At 37.0% G+C, this 26,271-nt stretch overlaps 1 long non-coding RNA gene across 2 annotated transcripts; it reads left to right on the top strand.

Annotated features, from left to right (window-relative positions):
• Window positions 1-25,706, top strand: LOC110396776. Of its 2 annotated transcripts, XR_002437246.1 has the most exons (4): window positions 1-12,715; window positions 14,443-14,531; window positions 15,171-19,275; window positions 25,459-25,706. It is a non-coding gene; the product is annotated as an uncharacterized LOC110396776 (long non-coding RNA). The 2 variants fall into 2 exon arrangements; XR_002437247.1 differs by lacking the exon at window positions 25,459-25,706 and having other exon boundaries at window positions 16,564-19,952.

Raw genomic sequence — 26,271 nt, 5'->3', positions numbered from 1 at the left:
CTTCCTGCAATCTGTTACCTCCCTCCAGGATCCAGTATTTCTGCATCTTTTCCTTCCTTTATTTGATTGTACTCTGTATCATCTTCTTCCTGGGGTCAAAGCTTACTAGAATTAGTCACAGTACCTGCAAGAAGCAGGTAAGTTTCATACACCTTTCATTATGTTGTTCTAGAGCATGGCTTTGATAACTGATGCTGCAAGTGAGACTGTTCCAGCAGCTGTTGCCAACAGTGCCCCTGGGAGACTTGGCCTTATGTTTAGCTCATTTGTGCCTCTCTGGTGACTAAGTGTTCTTCTTGACCTGATTTGGACAGTCTGATAGTATTCAGCAGTTTTCTTCATTTTTGCCTTTGTTGCTATCATCTGTCTATGGTTACATAAAACAATGATACCATACTGCAAATTGGCTTTTACTTGATGGGATTTCAGATCTTGCTTGCTGTGTGCAGAAACTTCAGGTCCTTCGGTTTTGTGTTGGAGCTTCACTTGGCGTTCTCGCTCAAAGACTTTCAGATCAGATCAAACCCGTACCTGTTCTGATGGGCAACAGCATCACTTGGGGATTTATTTAATGCATCAGTCTCTCTGCATTGTACTGTTATCTGTTTCACTGGATGATGTTTTAACCTGCTTCAGCATAGCCAGCATCATTTCCTATCTCTTAGTCTTCGCAATTGCTTTTTGGACTGGAACTAATACCAACATTACTTTTCCATTGCTTTATGAGAGCCTGGGGGAGGTCATAAAGTATTTCCATGTTCTGTTAGATACTAAAAACAATTGAATTAATATGACATGTATCATGACAAAATAGTTTATATGTTAAACTTCATCATGCTGCTGCTTGTAAGATCTGCCATCAATAGCTTATCAGAGCTCTGGCTGGCGTGATTTAGCTTTCATGGGTTGGCAACTGTGACCATGTAGTTCTCAACCTCACACCTGTAGAGATTTCTCCCAACTTTTTCCAAAAACTAGGCTGCGATTTCTCAAGTCTGAAAAGTTTCCTTCTGTGGATGATTGAAGACAGACACCTTCACACACCTTGCACATTTCTCTGCATGTTTTCAGCTAGGTTTTCATGCTAAAACTCAAGGCTCCTGGATCGTTTCTGACATAGTGGTATCTCTAGGTGTGAAATACGCAGCTATTAAATCTTGTCAGCTCTTGAATCTGCCAAATCTACTATCACTTAAAGATTCTCTTAAAGATTCACATATCCACCCACAGTACACCACTTTGATGATATAAGAAAGTAACTTCGTGTGAGAAACTTGTCTTGGGTTCTGGCCAGTGCTGAAGCTCGAATTACATACTGTCTGGTGTAACTCATCTTCACTAGGTTGACTAGAACTGCTCATCAGAGATGAAAATACAATGCAGTATATTAGTATGACTTGCACTGCATTTTATAGTGCCCTGATGCTTTGGCCTGCTTGGAGTTTCTACCACTGATAATAACTTTCCTTATGACAGATATCAGAGCAATATAGCCTTAAAAACAGGCATTACATTCACTTGGTTGTAGTTAGCAAAGGTTACTTGAGATTTCTCCTTTACTAATTTGTGTCAGGTTTGTCTATCTTCCCAATGAGTTTCGGGAAAAATCTCATTCTGAAAACCATAGCCATGAACACTTCTTCTATTAGAGTGTAACTCCACTCTGACCATCACAGTTAGAAAATCCTTTAATTAAAAGGCAAAATAAAATTCTAGAAGTGTAAGAAATTCAGGAAACACTTTCAGGTTTATTTAAAACTTTTATTTTTCCTATTGCATAGAATACAATTTTGTTTTCTCCTGTTCTTGATTTTTTTCACTTTTGACCTTTTGAATTTTTTCTACATTCTACCAGCATCACAGTTTTGACCATCATTTTATCTTTCCTTGTCAGTTCACTTTGATATTTGGAGGTGTAGATCTCTTTCTTTCAGCAGCCGCTCCTACAGAGGTTGACATAACTCACAAATTACCGTGTTCCTTATTTTCAAGTTTTTGTCCTTGGTTTTCAACGTGGATAGCATAATGCCAAACTCTGAAGCCCATCCACTGTCTCTCCTGCTTCTTGGTTACAGTTTCAAAAGATAAGGCAAAACAGCAACCCATTTCTCTCTCTGCAGTCTCTCTCATTAGAACATTTCTGCAGCTGATGCAGTGTTCTGAGGATTCTTCTTAAGACTCTAAAGCCATTATTTATTTTTTTTAAACTTCACCATCCGATCTTTAACCTCCATGGGCATATCTGTGTTACAAAGTGAGCTTTTGTTCCTATAATTGTGCAGCATTCTGTTCGGCAGTACCAGTGTTCACAGAAGTCTCAGTCCCTACATGCCATTCGTTCTGCTTCTCATACCTGTTTTGTTTCCCCATGAATCACCCTGTCCTCTTTGCAGGTCTTACTAGACTGAATGGTGCCTAACAGCTAGTAAAGTAGCACAGGACATTTCCTACTGCCACAGTTTCACTGAATACTGATAAAACCAGGACAACTATTAAAAAAAAAAAAAAAAGGTATTTTATTTAAAACGTTGATTTGCTATAGCTTCAGTTCAAATAAGTCAAGCACAAAAGCCTCTGAACACCTTCTTCTTACATTGCCCTCCATTAGGCCTTGCTGTCACCTTCACAGAGGCTGCAGTAAGCCCCAGAGCTGGTTGGCTCTGTACCCGTGGGCCAGTGCTGCAGTTTTCTTTAGGCTGGATAGTCCAGTGATTCCAGACATCAGTTCCATGTTTATTTCCTGATCCCATTAACTGACATGCAAATCTTGTCGTACAGTAATTGCAGTCTAATTAACATTTCTTTCCATCTGTGCTCAGCTATAGATTAGACCATGGGCTCGTTTGCTTAGCCAAGCCTTCAACCTGCCTTGACACTCCCTCTTCCAAGGACAAACTGGTTCCATGACAGCACTACCACAACATAGGGGAAAATTCTGTTTACATAAAATGTTTAAATTCATTTAAAATTAAAATAACAAAGAAAGCATCTGGGCATACACAAGGGTAGTCATTTTGAAGGACAAGAGGTGTAAACATTAGGATACAGCTTAGAGGTGCGCTGTGTCACCAAGTCTACCAAACGCAGTTTCTGTATAAGAGAATTTTGCCAAGAGCTCTGCAGTGATTTTGTCAGATAAAAGATGGTAAGATAAAGTCTGTGTAGATATTCTTTAAAGATCAATGTAATGCTTCTTATTTTAGTCTACAGTTGTCAAAAATTTATACTGTACCTCATGCCAAAACGTACACTGTAGTGTTACAAAACACCATCATGTTCTATGTGGCATGGGTATTTGTTGAGTAACTTTTCAGAGGATTGCAGTGTATAAACTAGAGACTGTTTGTGGAGTTTGGCCGTTAATCAGGATTGTATATTTGTAATACTTAGGCATGCATGGAGGAATAAATACACTGAAATAGTGAGAGGGATCTTGAATTTAATTTGATCGTGTTTCATGGCATAATATCAAACAGCTAGAAGCTCTGGAGTTGGGAGAAGACTCTTGTAGGGAAACTTAATTGTTTGTGGCTTCAGGTTCCAGATAATGACCTGGTCTAGATTTCAAACGGATGTATTAATTTATGAAATACACAGTGTGGAGCACATTGTTCCAAACTGACAGAGTAAGGACATGTACTCTGGCAGAACAAACTGTACCACAAGCTGTACCAAAATGAAGTGTCACACAGTTACTCTAACTTCCCATGAAGAAATTCAAGGTGGGATTTTACACTGAGCTGAAAATCTCATTTTAATATCTATTTAAAGTTGTTAACCAGATTCTATTGGCAGCTAGAGCTCAAAACACACTAAAATAAACTGTCCTTCATTGGTTTCCAGATGCAGAGCATTATACCCAAAAGCAACGGCAATCCAAAATTTAAGAATTCCAAACCTGATGGGAAGATTTTTCCCTTGTGAGAACTTGGTATAGGTACATACGTATGTAGCCACAAAGCAACCATGTGTGTCCATTTTTAAAGATGGAGTTTGATTTCCAAATACACAATTGACAAAATAGCATAAATACCTGAATTCTTTATCAAGTAGTAATTTAAAAGTATACATTTCTCTCAGGCATATGGATTTTCTTATAGATAAAAGAAGAAAAAACTGGAGGGTAAGAAGCATGGGGTAAAAAAACCCTTGAATTTAAATATTTTAAATATAATAAGATTGCTTTTGCAGTACCTTAAGGAGGTAGGATTGATGGCAACATAGATTTGTCCACATATTCATTTATAGATGACTTGTCCAGCATTGTCCTCATTACCAAGCAAATATGCTACATTTGCACATTCACGTTAATTATTTTCTGCTCTGTTCTGCTGGACTAAACTCAACTCTGTAGATTAGTTCAAATGTATTGTAGGTTACTCATTAAAAAACCAATACTATAGACTTGATTTAAAGTACATTTCAGTGCAGAGATTTTATAAATAACTATTGCTTAATTCAACGATGTGGGGAAAGTTTACGTTATATGCATAGACATTTTTACACAGATTCTGTGGAAGCACACCAATAAGGAAGTCATTGTCATCAGTGTCATAGATTGTTAAATGCAGTAGCATAAGGGAACAAACATGAATTAAATAATTAAAAACCCTCTTAAGGTATAAATTAAATAATTAAAGACCATCATAAGTTATTGCAATAAATCAATGCAATTAAAATCACAAGCAATGCAGGCAGGCCAGATGCCAAAGATCCTGCAGCGTCTCTTTGGCTGCATTTCAAATCTGTGTCATGAGTCCAAAAACACAGACAAAAGTACAGTGAACAAGAGGAAAGTATCTGGTCTTCTCTTCTGCAGTGACTTTGCTTTGCTCACTTGCTATAGCAGACTCACTTAGCATGTCACCTTACTGATAACTGTGATCTTTTCCCAGGTGATATTGGCCTGTGGCTGGCTCACTGGCCACCTGTCATATCTTTCCCTTATAGACTGTGAAAAAATTATTCTTTATGTATAATGTTACTATACATTTAATGCTCTTAAACTCTCCTCACATATTTTCTAAGCCTTTTGTCTTTCTGTATAGTATAAATGTAGCTTTTGGCTCTTCCCTTCCCACTTTCATCCTGTGTCTTTTTGAAAAGCCTCCTCCATATGTTCATTTGGTCTATTCACTCCACACTGTGAGCACAAAGAGCACACTGAATACCACAAAAGAAGTTGTGAAAATTAAGTCAGCTAGTATACTGATTTGTACTAAGTTGTGCAAACTGGTACAGACCTATCTATGTGCTTGTAATTTACTTCAAGTTCCACAGTGCTCTGAAAGAGGAATGCAATTTTCCCAAAATTGTATGACCTTCCCAGAAACAGTTTATGCATGTGAATGACACTGTTGATTTTGTTCTTGTGGGTTTCTGTTGTTTTTTATTGGTTTTGTTAGTCTCTGTTTGCAAGTAAATAAAGCTGCAAGGTTTGTCTTGATTTTGTATCTACACTCAACACGGGATGGTCTCTTGTCAGTTTCTTTTTAAAAATTGATTGCTTTCAAGTTTTTTGCGTTTCTTCCTTTATAAATACCTATGAGATCTCATCTAGACAATATGTTCAGCCTCTACCCTGAAGCCAGAAGTCCTTTATCTATCGTTTCTGAGGAGTAAGGGGAAGAAGACTGAACATTAATTTTCCAGAAATCCAAACTCTGTACGTGGCAGTGCCTCCTCCAGCATATATCTCATGAGCAGCACTGCCTGGCTGTGGAGAGGTGAAAAAAGGTTCTGTACATTCTGCACTGCTTCACATTACACCTCACAAGAGGCAGTCCAATGCAGAATGGAGACTCATTTTTCTTTTCTTTGTCATTCCATAAAATGTATTCCTAGGAATGTATGAGATTGTGGGTAAGACTAATCATGGCATGCAAGAAAAGGCAATGGTGTTTGTAATGTTACTTGTTTTCCTCCATCCCACAAACCAAAATACTGCAGACAAGTGCTTTAGCTCCACCTAGGAGGCAAAAAGACTATTGCTGCATCTACCTAAAATCAAATTCCACTGACATTTTTCTCAGCTTTTAACTGCATTTTAGAGGCTCTAACAAATTAATTTTGCTATGTATCTCCAAGTCAGACTGACATTTTCTATCTAAGTGGATGACATTCTGCAAGGCAGAGAGCCTTGCAGCAGGGGTTTGCCCAGCACAGGGGCAGCCAAGTTTACTCCATAAATAGCTCAGTTAAGATGAATTGAGTTAATAGAAAATAAAACATTATTTGGATGGAATGAATTCATTTCAGAAAAGGGAGAAATTACTTCTAATTGCATTATTGAAAAGAGACATTCAGGTGGAAAAAGTGAGAAAAACCTGAGAAGTAAAATTGGCACTGAATGGTTCCTTCAAGGTCACACAAAGTCACGTAACAGGAAGGAGTCAGCTCCCAAAACACCTTCCACCATTTCACCCAGCAGGCAACCCACTCCTTTCCAGTAAATGGGAGTCTGCTGTGCCAAATCCTGGGGTGAAGAAAAGCCTAGAGCAAATTCTGTCCTACAAAGAGACCAGATTTTCCATTTCTATTAAGTTCATTTTATCTTTGTACTGCTGGGATCCCAACAGATGCACATGTGCATGCAAAGCCCAGCACACTTCTCTTTGACATTTGCACCAGACTGATGCTGGGTTGCTATTTTACAAAGGAGTGGTAGGATTTTACCTGTCTACTGTAGTCGTCATTTGGGAACAGAAATATCTTCTACCCATCAATATGCTGTTTTCACTCTTTGCAAGACCATTTATCAATTTAGTCATTGTATCTCCTGTCACTGTATGGCTTTACTGCTTGCTTCATCATACGCAATTTCTACCTGCAAATATTGTCTGTTCCTTATGCAACTAACAGGCTGTTCATCTTCCATCCCTTTTTCTACTTAGCAAACTCTTCATTTTGTACCTTTTTTCTAAGCCTTAAAAAAGACCATAGCCTATCTCCAACCCCTTTCATACACTGGTTAGCTAATTCAAATTACAGAATGTTTTTCTGCAAGCCTAGGAATGTGTCTGCAGTTTTCCATTGTCTTAATAAAATGTAATACATGACTTCTGGCATTAAACTCAGACAGAGGCAGAAACAAGGCTGTTACCATCTGCTGCCTAGGGCTTTTCTCGTAGCTGTTCAGTTAAGCCTACTGCATTCTTATTTTTCATATTATTCCTTCTGTACACACAAAGTCAAAGGTATCTCCCAAATTTAGAAGGTTGTTACGGACCTACCCAATTTTAAGAATTTGTTGTCTCTATTTTTCCTTTTCTTATGGTTATAGTTATACTCTAAGAATCCCATTGCCCTGAAATCACAGTGTTTTTGGAGCTCTGAAGAATCTTTACTGGTGTTTTTTTTTTTTTTTTACATCATGCAACATGGGTTTGTTAACATGCAACTGCAGTACACTTCCACTGCACCAGAGTACTTTCAGTATTTTCACTCTGCTACCATTTTCTTCACTAAATGTGATGGAACTTTTTATGACTAGCAAAGATATCAGTGCCACCAGAAGTGACCTCTCAATTTCTGATCTCCGTTTCATGACCATTCCCAGGCTCCATGTCATTACTATACTTTGATAACAGCTTATTTTCACCACAGTGTAGAAAGAACATGCAAGAAAGTTAAATGTCACGCATGACTAAAAGCAACATTTGAATGTAAGTAATAACAACACTAAGCCAGAATAATTGCACCGCTTTCCTTTAAGCTTTTCCAAATTTTACAACACAGCTTAGATAACAGTATAAGCATAAATACCACCTGGGGAGAAAAAGTACATTGGATAATGGAGCTTTGATGTCATTCTTATACATAAAATTCAGAAGATAAAATATGATTAAAAATATGCATTTGGGAAACAACAATTGCAATTATAAGAAATTACCTTCTAGATTCTATGGTTGCTCTGAAAGCAATGTATTTAGGACACAATTGACAGTACCTATGCACTGCCTGAATACATAGGTTGCTCCAAAAGTAATGCCTCCTATTTATTTCCGTGGGAACTACGATAGTTACAAAGAGCACAATAACAATATTTGAGAGAGCGAATTATCAGTTACAAAACACTATTTTTCAACACAGTCACCACCATTAGTTATATAGTCCTGCCAGCAATGACCAAGAGCCTGCAATGTGCATTCATCAAACCCTGCTCCTGTGGAGGTGACACACTATCATTGTTGCCACTGGTGCAATGCACCACCCACTGTCTCACTTTGCTCACATCCTCTGTTTGGTCTCCATACATTTTCTGCAAGTATCAATGAATATCAATGGTTGCCACAAATTTGTTTCATATGTATGTCCATGTCAAACATTATCCTGCCAGACTGCCCCTCTGCTTCCATCTGTCATACAGCAACAAAATGTAATGGAAATTGGTGAGAAGGTTCAACCCTTACTGCCATATCACCAACATCCACCTCTGATGTCATGGGCCAACATAACAAAATAGTAGGCATTACTTTTGGAGCAGCCATAGCAAAATACAGGTGATTCCTTTAGGGCTCAGCACTACACAAACTCCACTGTGCTGTGGAGTTTGAAAGTTAAAAGATGTTGTAGGGCTTAGATCAAAACTCTGTTCTAAACTCTCTTCATGGGACTTACTCAATCGATATGTCTGCAGGCTAAACTCTTAATTCCAAAACATATACGAATAACATTTTATTATCACTGTTTTTTAAAAAGAACCCTTCATCTTTGCAGAATGAAAGAACCCTGCTAAAATACATGGTTAAGCTTTGTTTTCAATCACCGTCATGCAAACTCTGTATGCCTCCATACCTTTCCATACAGTCTTCTCACTGTAACCCTTAAAGGTTATATCCATGTTTGTACACTAAGATCTCTTTACAGCAATTTCTAACAAATTTTAGAAATTCTGCTCTGGTACAGTGCTTATTACAGAATATGCAGCTGGAAAGGAGGTAAGAAGTGTTAAACTCTCTTGGTTTACATAACAGATATTTGATTTCTCCATGAAAGGTGGTAACTAGGGCCGTTACTTTAAGATCTCCAGCCCACCAATATCTAGAGAATGAAAATGGCTTGTTATTAAAAATGTGACTGTGTAAGTTTGTTGTCTACCATATTTTTCTTGTTAAAAATACAATAATTTTTGTTGTTTCTGTCTTATTTGCTGTCGAGGTTGACATTTTTAGTGATTCTATGCACTCTTAGGATCAGCATCTTTACAAATTCAGGTACACAAGAGAATAAGACGCTTTTATATTTTGAATAAATATCCTCACTATTGCCATTTAATCAGGACATTAGACCTACATATACCAACACAGCTCTCAAAATTTTCTGCAAAGGTCAGAGTCATGGAAATGTAGGCCAAACGAAATATTGTAGCCAGATTAATCCTATGGTTAAATATATGCAAAGTTAAATAGTAAAAGATTGAGAGCTGTTAATTGGTATGTAGTGACATTTTTTTCTTAGTCAGATATGCAGTCTTTCAAACTTTCAGATTTTCATTTCCAAAGAAACATTCTTTGATTTACAATGTTTTCTCTAAAAAAAAGCATGATGTAACCAGCACGGATATCAAACTGATAAGCAGAAATATTGAGAATGGGCAGATCATAATAAGATCAAGGGCACAGGACTTGTTACTGGGAAGTCACTTTTCTGATGATGCCGTGACCTTTAAATTCATGCAGTAGGAGCTCATGTCTAACTCTCTCTATGTTCCAAATTATCCAGACCAGTAGAAAAGAATTACCAAGCAAAAAAGAGTTTTTCAATGGGCCACAGTAATTTTAAAATCTTATATCTGTTATATTTACACAAAATCATTTTATCGTGGAACATTTGCATAAATGTATATTTTGTCATCTGAGATTTTCTGCACTTGTTAGAATGAAATAACTGTACAGGATACATTTCTGTTGTTGTTTGACTCAGTGCGTGCTAAAGTTTAGCTTTCTCCACCATATGACTGAACATTTTATTCAAAATGCTAAGCAAAATATTTGAGAGACAAGTTCTATACAAAGAGATGTTGAGGAGGCTCCGCAGATGTTTAAATAATGGATCTTTCCCAAAATACAATCTTTTTCACTTAGTTGCATGCAATCATGATTTCCATGATCTCTTTGTTTTTCTTGCCATGAAAGATCCCGGGATATTTTTTCATAGGGAAAGGCAGCTGAAACCAATTTCAGGGATCATCAATATTCATGCAAGCATTAAAGAGGGCTGCTTCCATAAGAACATATTTTGTTAAAGTTCTCGTTTCCATTTTCTTATCCTTGCTGGGCCATATTCTCTCTCCTCTGTGGTAGCTACAGTGGAAAATTAAAAGCAAGAGTTGTGTTTGCTCTTCACCTTCTGCTACTTATTAGGGATCAGCTATCTGAACACTGAAAAGGGAGTCAGAAGCCTGTTAGCAATTTTCAACGTGAAGAGAATACAGATAGGGAGAAGGGAAAGTGCGGCCGCAGCAGTCCATCTGGCTCTGCATTGTGTTGTCCCCAATGGCCACTGGGGAGTGCCCAGGCTACAAAGACGAGTACGTCCTTCCCCAGGATGCTCTCCACAACACTTCACTACTCTGTAACTCAAGCGTTTCTTATTAAGTAAGTGGTGAATTTGTATTTAATAAAGCCTTGGTGAAATCTCAGTGAATCTTTCATGCAGTTATCCAGTCACACTTCTGACCTATATAAAATTTAGTGTTCACACCCTTCCATCATGTGCACACAGGAAATTTGTATCTTACATCTGCATTGTTAAGAATTACATTCCTTTCTTCTTTCTTTTTTTTAACTTATAGATTTACTTGATTTTCCTTATTCTTTTGATGGAAGTCACACTGAGCAATATTTAATCTCTCATTGAGAGTTGGGTTGCTCCAAGTTATGCCCCTTCTGTTGCCATTCTTTTTGGCTCCTAAGGCCTGGTCAGGAGCACCCTGAATAAGACAAAGCCAGGGAAACATGGATGAGGAGGTACATCACTAGAGTTGTAGGAGGGCATAAATTTCCTAATTCGCAAGGAGTTAAAGGGATGGGAGGTAAGATGCAGCTTGCCTCTCTTGCAGCTGGTAGTTCAGGACAGATGATAAGAAAAGGGAAGCTCCCCCATTTTGCAAGAGCAGTTTCCCATTAAAAACTCTTTCTATGCTGTGGGCTGGTAGTATTTCCCAGCTGCTGCTTTCATATAATAATGGTTTTTATCTTTGAAAGATGCTCTTTATATTATTAGTACCCATAGCTCTCATCTTGATTTTCTCTTTTTACTCTTCTTTATTTGCTTCAACTAACAAGCTATCTAGTCAAGAACTAATCTCTAAAATCAGTGCTTGCTTGTATCTCAGTTGTATGTTTTCTGTGCTCTGAAAATTGACAGCTTTAAGGATACTCTGGTGTACTGGATCCGTATTACCTGCAGCAAAATATTTCACCACTTCTAAAAATTAACTTAAAATCCTCTGATCCCAAGAGGTAAACAATAGCAATATTTTTCCTGGTTAGAATTCTACGACGAATGTTAATTATTAATCTAATAATTAATTGATGCTGATTGCACACTGATCTGAACATATGTAACTTACTTTTCAAGTGATAACATCAGATTTAATAAACAAAATCTTGTGAATTATTTTAAGAGTTTAAGAAGAAATTTATATCTGAAGAATGTTATCATTTTCCACTCTTCATGCAAAAGTTTCCAGCTCTTTTCAATGAAAAAAATGTGTTTTTTTTTTTTTTTAAGGTGATGTAGCAGAAGAGCAAAGAATATGACCTGAATTTTTTACGTTCACTGTGTTACTTTGGCACATAGCCATTAGCAAAGCAGAGGTGAAGGTGACCATGCTTCTATCTCTATAGCTGAAGTGGGAATGAAAAGTTTCCATAGTTCATGGGCAGAGTGTAATTTGCCCTCATAAAAGAAAGGTTTTACAACAGACTTAGCTAAATTAGGGTCAGGAAATACAGAGACTGGACAAGTTTTACAATTTTTAATTAAATTTTCCATCATATAATTGTGTAAAATGCCAAAAAACAAACTTGTTTCTCAAACTGATTACATTATTTCTAAAGTTTCTGGTTACTCAGTCACGAACCATTCTCCACATTCAACATGTGAAAGAGCTATGCTATTTTCTCCAAAGTATCTGACTATAGTTTCTCAGTACTAAGTACAATTTCCATATATTTCTCTGAATTTAAAAAAGAGAAAATTTAAAAATGATAAGTATATAGCAAGATAGGAATTTGGAAATATATATTCTTGACAGACTTTTGATATTATTTAAGTGTCGCTGTCCTAATTGAAATCGCATCTCAAACATTTATAATAAAACCTACTGTGAATAAACAGTCCTAATCCAGCTGCAGATAACTAGATATTACCATGGATGTATTGGTCACTGATAAAAAAATGGAAATCTATTTTCTTCTTCTACAATTTTAGGTTCTTCTCCTTAATTAAGAACAGCAACTGGTAATCATCACTTCTGTTGATAACCTCAGGGCAGACTGGGTCAGATACCTGTCTAGCTTTGTTAACAGCCATGTATCAAGAGCCACAGTGGATACTGATTTCTGTATTTCTGTGCAGATGTTTTGCTCATGTTTTCCAGACCACTGCAGTTTACCTCCTCCCATGCACAGTCGGTTAAAAGCATCATTTCTCCTTTAAGCTGACCAGCTGGGCTCGGCTCCCACATCTCCTTGGCTAGATCCTGCTTGTGAGTTTCTTTGGCTAAATCCTTTGCCCTTTCTTTGCTCATTAAGGCATACATTTACTTTGAGATCACAGAATTCCAGTATCCCAGGAGCTATTTTATTTATAATATCACTGAACCGAAATCATAATTCTCTTCACTTATTTTATACGGCAGCATGAACTCTGCTGATGAGGTCTCTTCTCAGCTTTCTGCTTCTTATTCTTGTTTCTGGTGTTTACCTATTATCTTGAATTGGTATGTTGGCATGCTGTTTTTAGCTCGTCTCTTCAGCTCTTTCTCTTACATTTTGTGATGTTGTATTAGCACACAAATACTCAGAATGGAATACAGGCAAAAGGGACAGCTGTGTAGCATGATAAATGTGTTCACACTACCTATTTACCTTTTAGTAAACCTTATCTCCAGAAAAGCATTTTAAGTTTGGGCCCCCTGCCTTCAAACAGGCAGGTTAAAACCATACTGGATTTTATTTCAGCACTGTAACATAGCTGTGTTAATGCTTCTAGCGCTGTGCTGCTGAGATGCTCTGCCTCCTGTGTGTGCATTCAGCTCTTTAAAAGGGCTGGTGCACAGATCCAAGCACTAAATTGCTATTGTGCTATTATTCTCAGTGTTAATTTCTTAGCATTGACCATGGCAGGGCTGGACATAGCAGTCCCAGTTTAGGAGTTACCACTATACTGAACACTTCCAGCACAGTTTGAGTGTGTCCGCCTCCTGGTTTTCTGAAGAGGACTGAACTGTATCCATCAGTTGTGAGGTACCAGTTGGTCTTCAGAGTATGCAATGTCACATTATTTACTATGATAGGCAAAACAGCTTCACAAGCAGCCTTAATGGACTGCTCATGGTATTAGTAATGTCCTAGCACAGCCACAGCATGTAGGGGCTTGTGAAAAGCTAAGGCCTGGACAACGAAAAAACACTTAGTAGTTTAGGAGAGAGCAGAAGGAATTATATATCATAGTAACATATTACTCTTTAAATTATTGCTCAGTAGCCTTTTTACTTACGTTATATTTTCTTAGCAGTCACTTAAAATGTTAATACATGGATGAAATGCTCACATTTTCACAGCCATAATAGGTGTAGTTTCAGTTTCCTGTCAACAGTTAGTAATTTCAAGCTCAGCAAAAGCGCGCAGATGGTGTGGGGGAAGAGGGCCTATTTGTTTTTAACAACAACCTGAGCAGTTACCTATCGGCCGTTTATACAGTTGAAGATAAATGGGAGTGTCCCAAGCTGAGAAGTCTTTTTGTCTAAAGACTAATGTGAACAGCAGTGGCAGGAGGAAATTCAAAAGAAGCCTATAGTGACCCAAAATCAAGAGTGTTTGAAACAGTCTAGAATTAGGATCCTTTGGGTTCATTAGCCGAGTGTGTATCTCCAGGTTGGAACTTGCTGAGGCAGATCCAGAGAGAATGGCTGGTACTGGGCTCTGGGGCAGTATGGGAGCAGAGGATATGACAGGACACATACTGAGGACTCTGACCCAGGCTAATGTGCTGTGTCATTATACTGGGAAAGCTCAGCACAGACAAGTTCAAATATTGCTTTGGGATTACACGGTGTTCTGCTCAGGCTCACTTCGAACACTGGCTACTGGATTGCTCCCAGGAGGCGGATCAGTGGCTGGCTTTTAAAATGAAACTCAATATCTTTGTGAGAGCTTAACATTCCCCCACTTCTTTTGATGAACTGTTCCAATGTTTAATTTTCATCCTCAGGGAGGTGGCCTGGCTTCAACTTCTAGCAGCTGCGCTCTCTCATGCTCTCATCTGTCGGTCTGAAAAACTTCTCTATTTTCCCACATGGAGTAAGTACCTGTTAACCATGTCTAGTGGCCTTTGTAGATTCTTTATGACTAAATAGATAGACTAGATGGATAGAGTGTGATTTTCAATCACCACATCATAGGACTCTCTTTTTTTTTTTTTTCTCTTTGGAGGTTCTCCATTGAACTTCTTTCCAGGGTTGAAGTGTGATGGTATACTCTTAGTCACTCTGTGTTGGTCAGATGTGTGCTAATTCTTTGTTGCTAGCCATGGACTAGCTATTATGTTGCTTAAAAGTGATGCTCTGATTCACCCTCTAAATGTTAGATATGATAAATTTGTGAAATATGTGAGTTGACATTTGGATTTTTTCCAATTGCAAAAATTTAATTCCTACTGTATCATTCATTAGACTATACGATGATCCAATAAGCTCTGGCTACTTTCTTTAAAACCAATAGGTACAATTTTTCTGGGTCACATGATGTCATGACCTGAAACTACCTCTTTGCCACATCATTTTTGCTATTTGCAAAACATAAATAGATAAAAATTTCAACATTTAGAAGTAATTTATTTTGTCTTTCAGATGTTGCACTAGACTACAGTCTGTTTGTTTTTCTTATTTTTTAAATATTCCTTTTCCTGTGTTGCCCACTGGGATTTGCTTTCTTTTCTAGGCCTTCTCAGAGTCCGTATATTCTATACTAGAAAATTAAGTAGGCATGAGACCCTGACTTTCTAAACTACATAATTGTTACAACAGTACCTGGCAGTCTTGACCAGCCAACACTGTCAAGCAAATCCTGAGCACAGTCCAGGATCTGTTCCTGAGGGACAGTTGAATGGAATGGCACTCTTCAGAGGTCTTAGACTTTGAATTAATAATATGGATGTGACCAGTAATGTCTTATTGACCTTTCAATGACAAAAATGTTTAGTTTTCTAGTTTAAAGATATGTTGTGCTTTTTTTTAAATTAAATTTGTATATTAAAAACTGGAGTTTAAAATTAAAATAAATATTTGTAAATTAATTTGAAAATTAAATTTTGTGAATTATATTTTTTAAATTAGATGACATCGTTCAAGCTGTGTGACTTGTAAAATATCACTGGCTCTAAGTGTAGGCTCAGCTAATAGTCCCAGGCTGTGACAGAAGTTCACATAGGATATTATGAAGAATTTCTTCATAGAGTGGGTGGTCCAGCATTGGAACAGGTTGCCCAAGGAAATGATAGAGTCCTCATTCTTGGAGGTGTTGAAGAGATGTGGCACTGAGGTACATGGTTTAGTGATGGGACTCAGTAGGTCAGGTTGATGGTCAGATAGACTTGATGAACTTGAAGATCTTTTCTGGTCTAAATGATTCTATGATTCTGTGAAGTTTCTCTTTTTTCACTGAAGTCCCATATGCAACTAAAAACATATATTGTTGCCATATACTTTCTTTCTTTGTATTTATTTCAAGTTTTTCATGGCTATCTTAGTGTACTTCATAGCTGATATATTTAACAGAAACTATAGAAAATATTTTGGAGTGTGCGTGTGTGTGAGTGTGTTTGTGAGTAAATGTCATCAAATGGGAAGAGAACAGAAACTGAAAAAAAGTATAATGTTCTTTTGTTGGTATTTCTCCAAATTTGATTGGTGAAGGAAGAAAGAATGGCAATTTCTCAACAGATTAATTTGTGGTCAATGGGAATGCAATTGCCAACAGTGCTTCCACACAAGACCAACATAATTTTAAGTGCTATAGTAGTCATATGGTTTGATGTTGTTCATGAAAGGAAAATAACAATTTTGTTGACCACAGCACTCAACAAACCTTGACTGAAAAGCACACCTTTGTGGGTCTTTTTAATTTTTCCTTTTTCTGTGAATTCAACACAATGTATAGAGTAACAGCCTCAGGTTACCTTCACAATGGCCTTTTTGACTCAACAATCAAGATTATAAAATAAGTTTAAAATATGATCATCCAACTTGTTTTCATCCTTTCTTGCCAAACAATACTTCCCTCCTTATCAAGGCCAATAAAAATGATGATTGGAGTGACATTTGCTTTATTTCAGTCCTCAGGATCTTCTTCTGATAGCCGTCACCTTTTAAAGATAATCAAGAGTGGTGTCACAATGACATTGGCTGGCTTCCAAGCACTCATGGATGCATCACAACAGGCCCCAGAGAATGTATATGTCTTCTGTGTTTAAATATTCACTAACACGATCTTCCTCTTCCAAGGGTAAATCTTCCTTTATTCCTATTTCTGAATTGGTCCTAAGGGGCCTAGGATTCTGAAAGTCCAGTCTTACCAGCAGAGACATACACATTCAGTATTCCTGCTTAGATTCAGCTAGACAGTTTCATATACTTTCAAGCTTGACCTTCTGGAGTGCGAAGAACTGTCAGCTCCAGAAATTTTAAACTATATTTTAAATACTTATTTGTTCTCTAATTCTGCATAGAACTTTCCTGAAAGTTTTGATATTCCTGACATTGCTCTCAATTAAATATCTCACAAGCTTCCAGTATCCAGGTGCTTTGCAACCCATCCTAAAGTGCTGAAGAGTTATGCTGACAAAATACAAGCCATCAGAGAACATATTTACACACACACACTTCCTCTCTTTACTTTTCATAGAACAGCTCTTGCATATAAAAAGAAGTGTATTCTGAGTACCTGTACATCTAAAATTCATGATAAATTATAGGATTTTTTAAAGAAACAAGTAATGAAAAGACAGATATGATTAATGTATTTATTCCAAAATAATTCTCAAAGGTCTTTTTCAAGATTTGTTCCACCAGTTCATTCCACACCAGTAGGCTGCATTTGCAGAAGAATATAGGTTGGAGGTATCTGCCATATTCTGTACACCTCCACTTACTTGGGTTGTGTTTGGGATAAAACAGCTACAGAGAAAATCTAGAATGTGTTCTAAATGCAGTGTCCGTGGGACTTCCTGTTCCATTTTTTTTTAGCATAATTAAGTAGCCAGGGACACTAAGAAAGGCAATCATCCTGACACCTAGAATTTTTTTTTTCTGATTGGTTTGCTGTGTCTGGACAACTGGAAACTAGTTTTCTTAAAGCAAGTTAGAAGCAAGAAGTTAAGAAAATCGATTATGCTCCTATGGATCAATTAACCTATGTGATAATCTATTGCAACAAATTATTGGTAAAACCAGAAACAAGAGTGAATGAATGTTACAAAATCTAGAAATATTCCTTTTTCTTTTCTGTTTTGCTGGTAATTTGTTACTATAGCTCCACAGTGTACATTACATTGAGGGACTATTTACTTTTGATTAAACAAGCGTTTTTGAACTTTAGTCCAACATGATCTTAATTTAAGGTTGACATTTCCATTTTCCATAAAACCTTTTCATAATTAGATCTATTGTAGAAATAATTACTTTTTCTTTGTTACTTACATACATGATACCATATAATTATTTCTAAAAATAAAAATTATGTGGACTGATGTTTTTTGGAAAGGTTAAGGACTTTATTCCAAAAGTAATTTTGAAAGCATATAATTTATTGAGTACCTTAATATTCATTCTTATTTCTCAGATGACTTCCAAACGGGAGAGCAATTATTTCTCAGAGATTAATAGAATATTTAATGGTCAAAATTTTGCCTTACTGAGTTGACTGTAGTTATAGGGAAGGGATATTAGGAGTGTCTGCTTCATCCAGGACGCTCCCAGGACTCCTCCTGCCCAGCTGTAAGAGCTGTTGCTACTTTTCCATTTGCTGGTTCAACCAGTAGTAAAGCTGAACACCTACCAGAGACACACAGGGCACTTACAGGACAGGGACACAGACAGTTACACAGACCAGGTGCTGCCTTCAGCAGCAAGTGCTGTTGATAGTATTCTCAGGCAAAAGCCCTCCTGCTCTGGTGCTGACAGAGGCAGGAGGTCACTGGTGCAGACACACACACAATATTCTCTAGACTCACAAGCACATGCAACCCCTTGAATACTGGCATGGTATCTCTGTATGCTCAGTGCTCCCAGCCAGACCTCAGACACTCTTATTAACCCCACAGGTCTCGTACTTGCCAGCTGATCCAGCTCAGTTCTTGCTGAAGACACATGCATTCACACTCTCAACCCACAGGCATCGCATACCTGCAGGGTATGGGATGCCCCCAAAATGCCAGCATGGACTCTGCATCCACCTGGTACCCAGACCCAAACACACAAAATAGAGAGTGAGGTAGCTAAGGAAGGAGTTAATAAGAAGACAGGACAAACTTCGGTGCTTAGAAGCAGTGCTCAGTCAGACAATTGTACTGACTGGCCCCATTTTACACAGAACTTGCTCTTTTATACCCATTTCTCTCTCTTCCCTCCTTCCCTCATCCCTTCTTCCCCTTCCCCTGGGAATTTCCTCATTAGTTTGCATATTTCTGTCTCCATTACCAACTGGCTCCATCACTCTCAACACTCAGGACTGCCAAGACCAGATTGCTTGCAGATTATTGATATTCCAGTAACTGCTGTGGCTGATGAGGTTTGTTTCTTGTCTTTGCCTCTGTTATGTCTGTCTGCCAGGTTTGTGTCCCTGTGTTCTTGTTTAGAGCTTCCTACTTTTCTTATTATCCCATTTTGTAATTGAAAAAGTCCTTGACCATATACCCCTAGAGGAGCAGATGCTCTCTCCTTCCACACAGACCTGTTGCAATGAATTGGCTGGATAATGTGTCTTTTCCTAGCAAGCCTCAAAAGGAAAGAGTCCAGAACAGTGAGCTGGAGTTTAACTCTACTGCAAGGTATGATATTAGTTATAAAAGCATAGATTTAATTTACTACTGCCAAGTATTTAAGGTGCTTATATACATGAAGGGAAGCCCCCTGGCTTGAAGCATTTATGTTTAATTAGAAGATAATTAAGGTGATTAGAAAAAAAGGCTCACTTCACTGAAAGGGGGTTAATCTTTCCAGGGATGTTCTTTCCTTCGTAAATGAAGAAAGAATGCCAGAAGGCTATTCAGACTTGTTCTTAACTTCCCTAGAGTAAATTCTCTTTCTTGCTGGAGAAGGGGCCTTGTAGAACTTTGCCAAAAATGATCTCATTATTCTCCTCCATACTCTCCGTTTGTATGTCATCCCACATTTGCCAGTGCAGGTTTGTGGGCCTGGATATGAAGGGACTAATAATGCACCACAAAGCAGGTGGGAAAGATGAAAACTGTGGGAAGGGATAAAAGGGAAGTGAGAAAGACTATGCCAAGTGGTCCAAGGAGATTTCACTGCTGCCTTCCAGCACTTGAAGGGAGCTTTTAAACAGGAGGGAGAGTGACATGGTCTGATAGCAATAGGGAAAGGGAGAATGGTTTTAAACTAAAAGACTGTAGATTTAGATTAGGTGTTAGGGAGAAATTCTTTATTCAGAGGGGTGGTGAGGCACTGGCACTGGTTGCCCAGAGAAGCTGTGGATTCCCCATCCCTGCAGGTGTTCAAGGCCAGGTTGGATGGGGCCCTGGATAGCCTGATCTGGTGGGTGGCACATGGCAGTAGGGTTGGAACTAGACGATCTTTAAGGTTCCTTCCAACCCAAGACATTCTATGATTCTAATTGTTAAAAGAATATTTTTCCCTCTTCCTACCCCTAGAGGGTTTGTCCATTCTCTGTTGGCAAAAGACAAAACTAAACAGTACCAGAGGCCTAACCTGGGTGCTCGGAGAGTCTATGTAGACTGATCTTGGTGTTAGAGCATTTGTGAGAAGGCACGTCCACATCTGTCCATCTCCTTGGCATGATTTCTCTTCTGAGGGAGGTACAATTAGAGCATGCTGGTGCACGGATCTATTCTAATCAGCAAAGGCATAATCTGGAAGTAGTCTCAGGCTTCTCCTTTTACAAATATGCTGATTCAGTCTCAGAAGGAATCCCCCTCTTTACTAATTGGAAAATTAATGTGACTAATCTCCTAATGTAGTTTCCTAACCCACAGTCAGTCAGTGTGAAAGGTGTGCTTCACTGCCTAATTAAAAATACAATTTCTATTTGCCATCTTTTGAAGTAGGTCATGTTACTGCAATTTTGTGTTCAGATTCAATACACTGATGACTCTGCATTATTTGCTCACTGTCAGTCCTGGGGTCTTGAAAAAAATCATGCTTCTGATGAAATTTCTTGGATTAAACTACAGGGTAAGGTGAACTTCTGGTAGATATGCAGAAGTTATACTGGACTACATCTGTTTTCTATTAAGAAATCTTAGTGAAAAAAAAGAACTGTATCATCCTGCTATATTTGGCAATGAAAGTTCTGATACCAAGCAGAGAAAATTGTGTGTTACTAATAACTGCTTTGTTTTTTGTACTAGTCATTCATTCTCACAAGTGATAGCTATTTAAACTAAACACCACCTCTAGAAGCAACTTTTAAACATATCTACATTCAAAATTTCAGTCCAAATCATTGCTTGGAGTACCCAAGCCTTAGAGTGCCTGAACTTACTGGGACCCTCTCTCACTTTAGCTATGTAATTTTCAGTGCATATCGGTTTTTTGTTAGGGTTATACTGGAAGTCTTATCAGTCTTAGAAACTGGGTATCATCTGTCCATGAGGATCTGTCCAGAAAAAAAAGTACTTGAAAACTTAACATCCAGCAAGGAAATCCGTGCAGCAGGCTCCTTGAATAAGAAATTTCTTTTCATTTTCTGTTAAATTGGAACAGAGAAGTTTTTTTTCTAATTAACCAAGGAATGGAGACATGTTGCCTTCTTCAGCATGAGTTTTTATCTTTGAGTTTCTACATAGCAGAATATTGTCCCAGAAGAGGATTTTCCTCCCCAGAAGTAGAGCTGGGCCACTGTAGCAAAATAACAGAGTGGAGTGTATGAGAAAGCAGGTGAGCAGAGGAACATTATGACTGCTTCAGGTCATCTAAGAAGTGATATCCATGCCTTCTGATCTGATAGCAGACACCATCAACACCACTTGTACTTTTAAGAATGCTCTTAAGAGTTAACTTTTTATGAATTAATATAGACATCTCATCTGAATAGAAGAGTCTGGACTTTGTGTCTTCTCAGCAGATAAAGGGGGAATCTAATATTGGTACTTTAGTTCATTTCAGAGATATACTTTAAAAGAGAGTCCTTGAACATCCTTCTCTGGCTTTGTTTTGATTCACATCATGCACGCACAAACTCATTTCATTTTGGGTGGGACTGAACTGGAAGGCATTCTTCAGATACACCTTGGGAACTATGAGCATTCAGTAACAGGGACCAAGCTGACCTACTCCAAAACACTTATAGTGTGAATGTCAGATCCTCAACACTAACTGATTTGTTTGATGAACTGGCTCTTAATGGACTGCCCTAAACTCTATTGTAGACAGATCCAAAAATTTTTCTTGGTTATGGATTTCTGCATTTGTTTTCTGATTGAACTCAGTAGCACTGGAGGATTCACTTAAATGCTCTAATAAATAAGTTCTAAATATGATGCCTGTGTATAAAAATTGTGTATAGCAATATATTTTATTATATTTTTACATGTTTATATGTTTATATTTTTATTTTATTTTTATATTGTATACAATAATATATTGTATATATAGTATATTGTATATTGTATAATTGTGTATATTAACTAGTGATTTAATATGCTAAGAAGTAAGATAAGAAATCAGTTGACTAGAGATACTAAAAACCCCACATAAAATTCAGTCTAATACTTTGTGGTTTTTTTTCTTTTCTTTTCTTTTTAATTACCACATTTTGAAGAAAGATTCAGAAAAACAACGAAAGGTTTTGATTGAATGTCAGAGTGAGATCGGTATATTTTTTATCAGAGCCTCTGTAATGATTCATCTAGCTGCTGACTTGCTATTTTCTTGTCCATCATATTCTATCAGAGGTATTGTTTCTCCCATGTATTTGTTTTGCTATTAAACCAAATACAGTGATCAAAATAGCCATTTCTTTTGTTTTATCAATTACATGTTGTGAATGTAGAATGATTTCAGTAATAATAATTTGACATAGATTTCTATTTATATTAAATGATTCCAGCAAAAACTCTCTGTTTTTCTGTCATTTTAAATTCCTTAGTAATGATCCAACTTGAAGTCAAGATGTACATATTAACGAAACCCTCCTACAACATGTGCAGAGCAACAATTTTTTTTTTTTGTAGAAAAACTGTGAATAACCCATTTATTAGTATAAAACATCTATTCTATACATTATTAACCTATGAAGGTGACAGTTTAAAGTAGCTCTATGATGAAAGCAAAAGACCCATAACATTAGTCCAAAGCAATGGACAAAAATAGATGACTACTATTTAAAAAACATAATTATAGATGTGACTTGGAACATATAAATAAACAAATAAATTTTAAAAGCATCGAATATGAAGTGATGTATGAGAAAGTACAGTTATTAAAAGGAAAGAAGACAAATATCATGCATTTAAGCTAAATTTGAGATCAGGCACGTTTTAAGGGTCTGATGATATTTATCTGTTAATACTGATTGGAAGAAACAATCAAAACCTAAACCACACAATGCTGCTTATTAACTTTAACAAGTAAGTCCAATTTTCAGGCCTTCCAAGAAGTTCCTTCCCAATGATTTTACTAAAATTTAGGAATCCCCTGGATAGAAACTCAGCATATGATTCCTGTTGGCTCAGTTCTACCTTAAGTCACCTCACAAAGTGAAACAAACTCTCTGAACTTACTTAGAATAAGTATCACCAATAATAATGTCACCTTTAGTTTCCTTTTGGCAAGGACAGACTGCAAAAAATGTTTCTACAGTCACAGAACTAAATGGTGTTCATTCCAGTACTTCTTCCTTATCACATCTCTTTCTCAAGGATAAGAACTGAAATAAAACACTGCACAACAGAAAATGTGAGGGGCTACATTCTTCTAGTTTAATAGTAGTGCTTACTCAGACAAAATACTTACAAAGTCAAAATGTCTTGGAAGACTTGTGAATATGGGACAAGAAGATCAGCTACTGATGCCTTACAGTTATGAGAACAGAAGTAGATCTTTCACAGATTTTAAGCTCCATATGAAACTTCAGTAGGACTTATATAGTCCTACTGAAACAACCTATGCAAGAGCAGCTCAAAACCTTATCAGGAATTTTAGAAAACTGCAGTCTTCCCAGTGTATTCTTTATAGGGATGTAGGCAGCATCATTCAAACTCCCTGGACACAGCTAGGCAAAGTAGTTTAGATGCTAGTGTATGCAATACAAGAGAGGCACTTTTTTTTTTGCTTGTGAACACAGAATTCTCATCTAATTTGGAAATATAGCTCTAGTAATTAACAAATTTGGTAGAAAACAGTTTTGGCAGAGGGTATTTAGTGAGCCGTATTTGTGAAAGTCAGAGATGTTCCACAATAGCCTAAAAATACTGTGGTGTATTAATAGATCAGTGGTGTGTGATCAATAGAGCTATAATGTGGTTTATAAAATTTCCCTATACCAATGCTGAGCTAAGTCCAAGGAAGACAGGAGAGACAGTCTGAAAGCTTCCAAAATACAGTATCCATGAATACTCTGTCTGTAATATAGGATGTTAGGCATTGTAGCTAGTATTGAGTCATTATCACAGGGAAATGTTTACTCTCATTTTTTTTATGGACATACATGCTTACTCTTCCACAATACAAATTTTCTTCAGTGTATTTTCACAGTACTTTGTCAAACTGTCTGCCTCCCTATCAAGAAACAAAATGATTAGCAAGACATGGAGTAATATGAATTTTTACTGTTCTAGACAAGTCTTGAACAATTTCAGTCCCTAGAAAATATAAGGGTGTTTTTGTTGAAGTATCAGATCTAAAACTGTTTTTAAAGAGAAGATTACCGTGTCACAAGATGAAGGAAAGAGAAAGGTACAAAGAAAAACTCAAGTACTTTTTCTACAGTTTTGTCAGGTGTGTGACGCTGGATTTCTGAACTTAAATTCATGCAATGGAAATGCACATCTCATGGTTAGTTAGACAAAAGTGAATGAAAATACCACATTGCACTTATCTTTGTTGTCATTTCCTCATATTTTGTATTAAATCAGTGGAAATTAAAATTATTAAATTAAAAATCTATGAAAGAGGAGGGAATTGATTATTGTTTATCAAGATTAAACAATGTCCCCCAGAATGGATTGTGATCCTAAGTTCAACGTGGGTTGCTGTGTATTTAGAATAGCAATATGTAAGAGGGAGGTTTCATTATCAGATAGAATGTCTTATTCTTCAGGATTTAATTGATAAAAGGTTGAATACAGAGAACATCCATTTGGCAGTCACCAGTGACATTCACCAGGGCTCAGTACTGGGGAAAGTTCTTTTTAATATTTTTATCAATGATCTACCTGAAGGAGTCAAGTGCACCCTCATTAAGTTTGCAGACAATATCAAATTAGGCAGGACTGTTGATCTGCTTGAAGGTGGGAAAGCTTTACAGAGGAATCTGGATAGGCTGGATCAATGGAGCAAGTCCAATCACACAACATTTAAAAAGGTTGAATGCCAAACTTTCAGAGATATAATAAACTTCTGTGTAAAATATGATTTGGTTAAAATCATATCTCACATAGTATGCCAGATGTTCCATAATACTTGTTTTAGGGCACTTACAATTGGAAAAGTTTGTTGGTTTTTGTTGTTATATTAACAGACATAAATTTGAAGTTTTTAACCAGCCCAGATGACAACTGACAATAGTGGCAGTGCAAGCTCAATGACCTGTAAAACAGACTGTGGGATGAGTAATTTGCTGTGCTGCTGGAGTCTGAAAGTGGGGCTAGAAAGTGAGATGGTAGCCTAGAGGATGTGTGGCTAAGCATTGCACATGATGACATGCTGCTACAACAATCATTTGGCTTTACTTGCTTAAATAGACACGGAACATGGCTGAGGAATATGCATGTCAGAGTGTATTCATGAGATTCAAAATTGTTTTCTTGCAGGTCCTCCAGACTTTCTAGAGCTGGGATTACTTCAGATGGCAATTATGTAGTTCGCAGTTTGAAAAATAATTACACCTGAATGTGAAAAGTGTAGATTTGGGATGATACAGATACTGTTCAGAATACGGATATTGTTCTGCTTATGTAAAATATGTAAACAAGAAGTACGTTCCTCACATATGGGAGACAAATATGCCATTTGTATGTATCTATTGGTCATAAACGATAATAAAGATCTTTTAAATTAATTTCTACCCAGTTATTTTTTTACAGATTTTTGTAAAAGGAATGTAAGTCTGCATTCTTGACATTATCAATGAATTATTATCTAGAAAAATCTGGGATGATTGACTGAATCAATAAATGTCTTTGAAAGACTGTCTTTTTATTGTCTGATATAAAACTATCTATTTTTTTTCCAGTGTTTCTTGTTAGGTATTTGATTATTTATGCTTTTAAATTCATTTAAAATATGTAAAATACATTTAAAATGTTGCAGTTCTTAGACTAACACATCACATATAAAGATCTTAGGACTACATTCAGAATATCTTTTCCAGACTCCCCAGCAGGATGATTCAGAGCTTCTAAATTTAAATTTTTGATCTCTATTTCCAATAAAGGTAATGGAAAGAGATAAATGAGGATCAGAACACTAATTCTCTATCTGAAGGTGATTTCTTACAAAGCAGTGCTCACTTTTTTGTAAGGTAGCAGAAAAGCAGAGGCAGAAATCAAAGTTTTAATTAACCTTATTTGCTGAAATGCCTCTGAAGTGAAAAACCTGCTTTCAGTTTTTGGGTGTCCCAAGGA

The sequence above is a fragment of the Numida meleagris genome, chromosome 3, assembly GCF_002078875.1.
Source record: "Numida meleagris isolate 19003 breed g44 Domestic line chromosome 3, NumMel1.0, whole genome shotgun sequence".
Taxonomy (NCBI): Eukaryota; Metazoa; Chordata; class Aves; order Galliformes; family Numididae; genus Numida; species Numida meleagris.
Note: the sequence above shows the minus strand (reverse complement) of the source record. Positions and strands in the feature narration are given on the sequence as shown.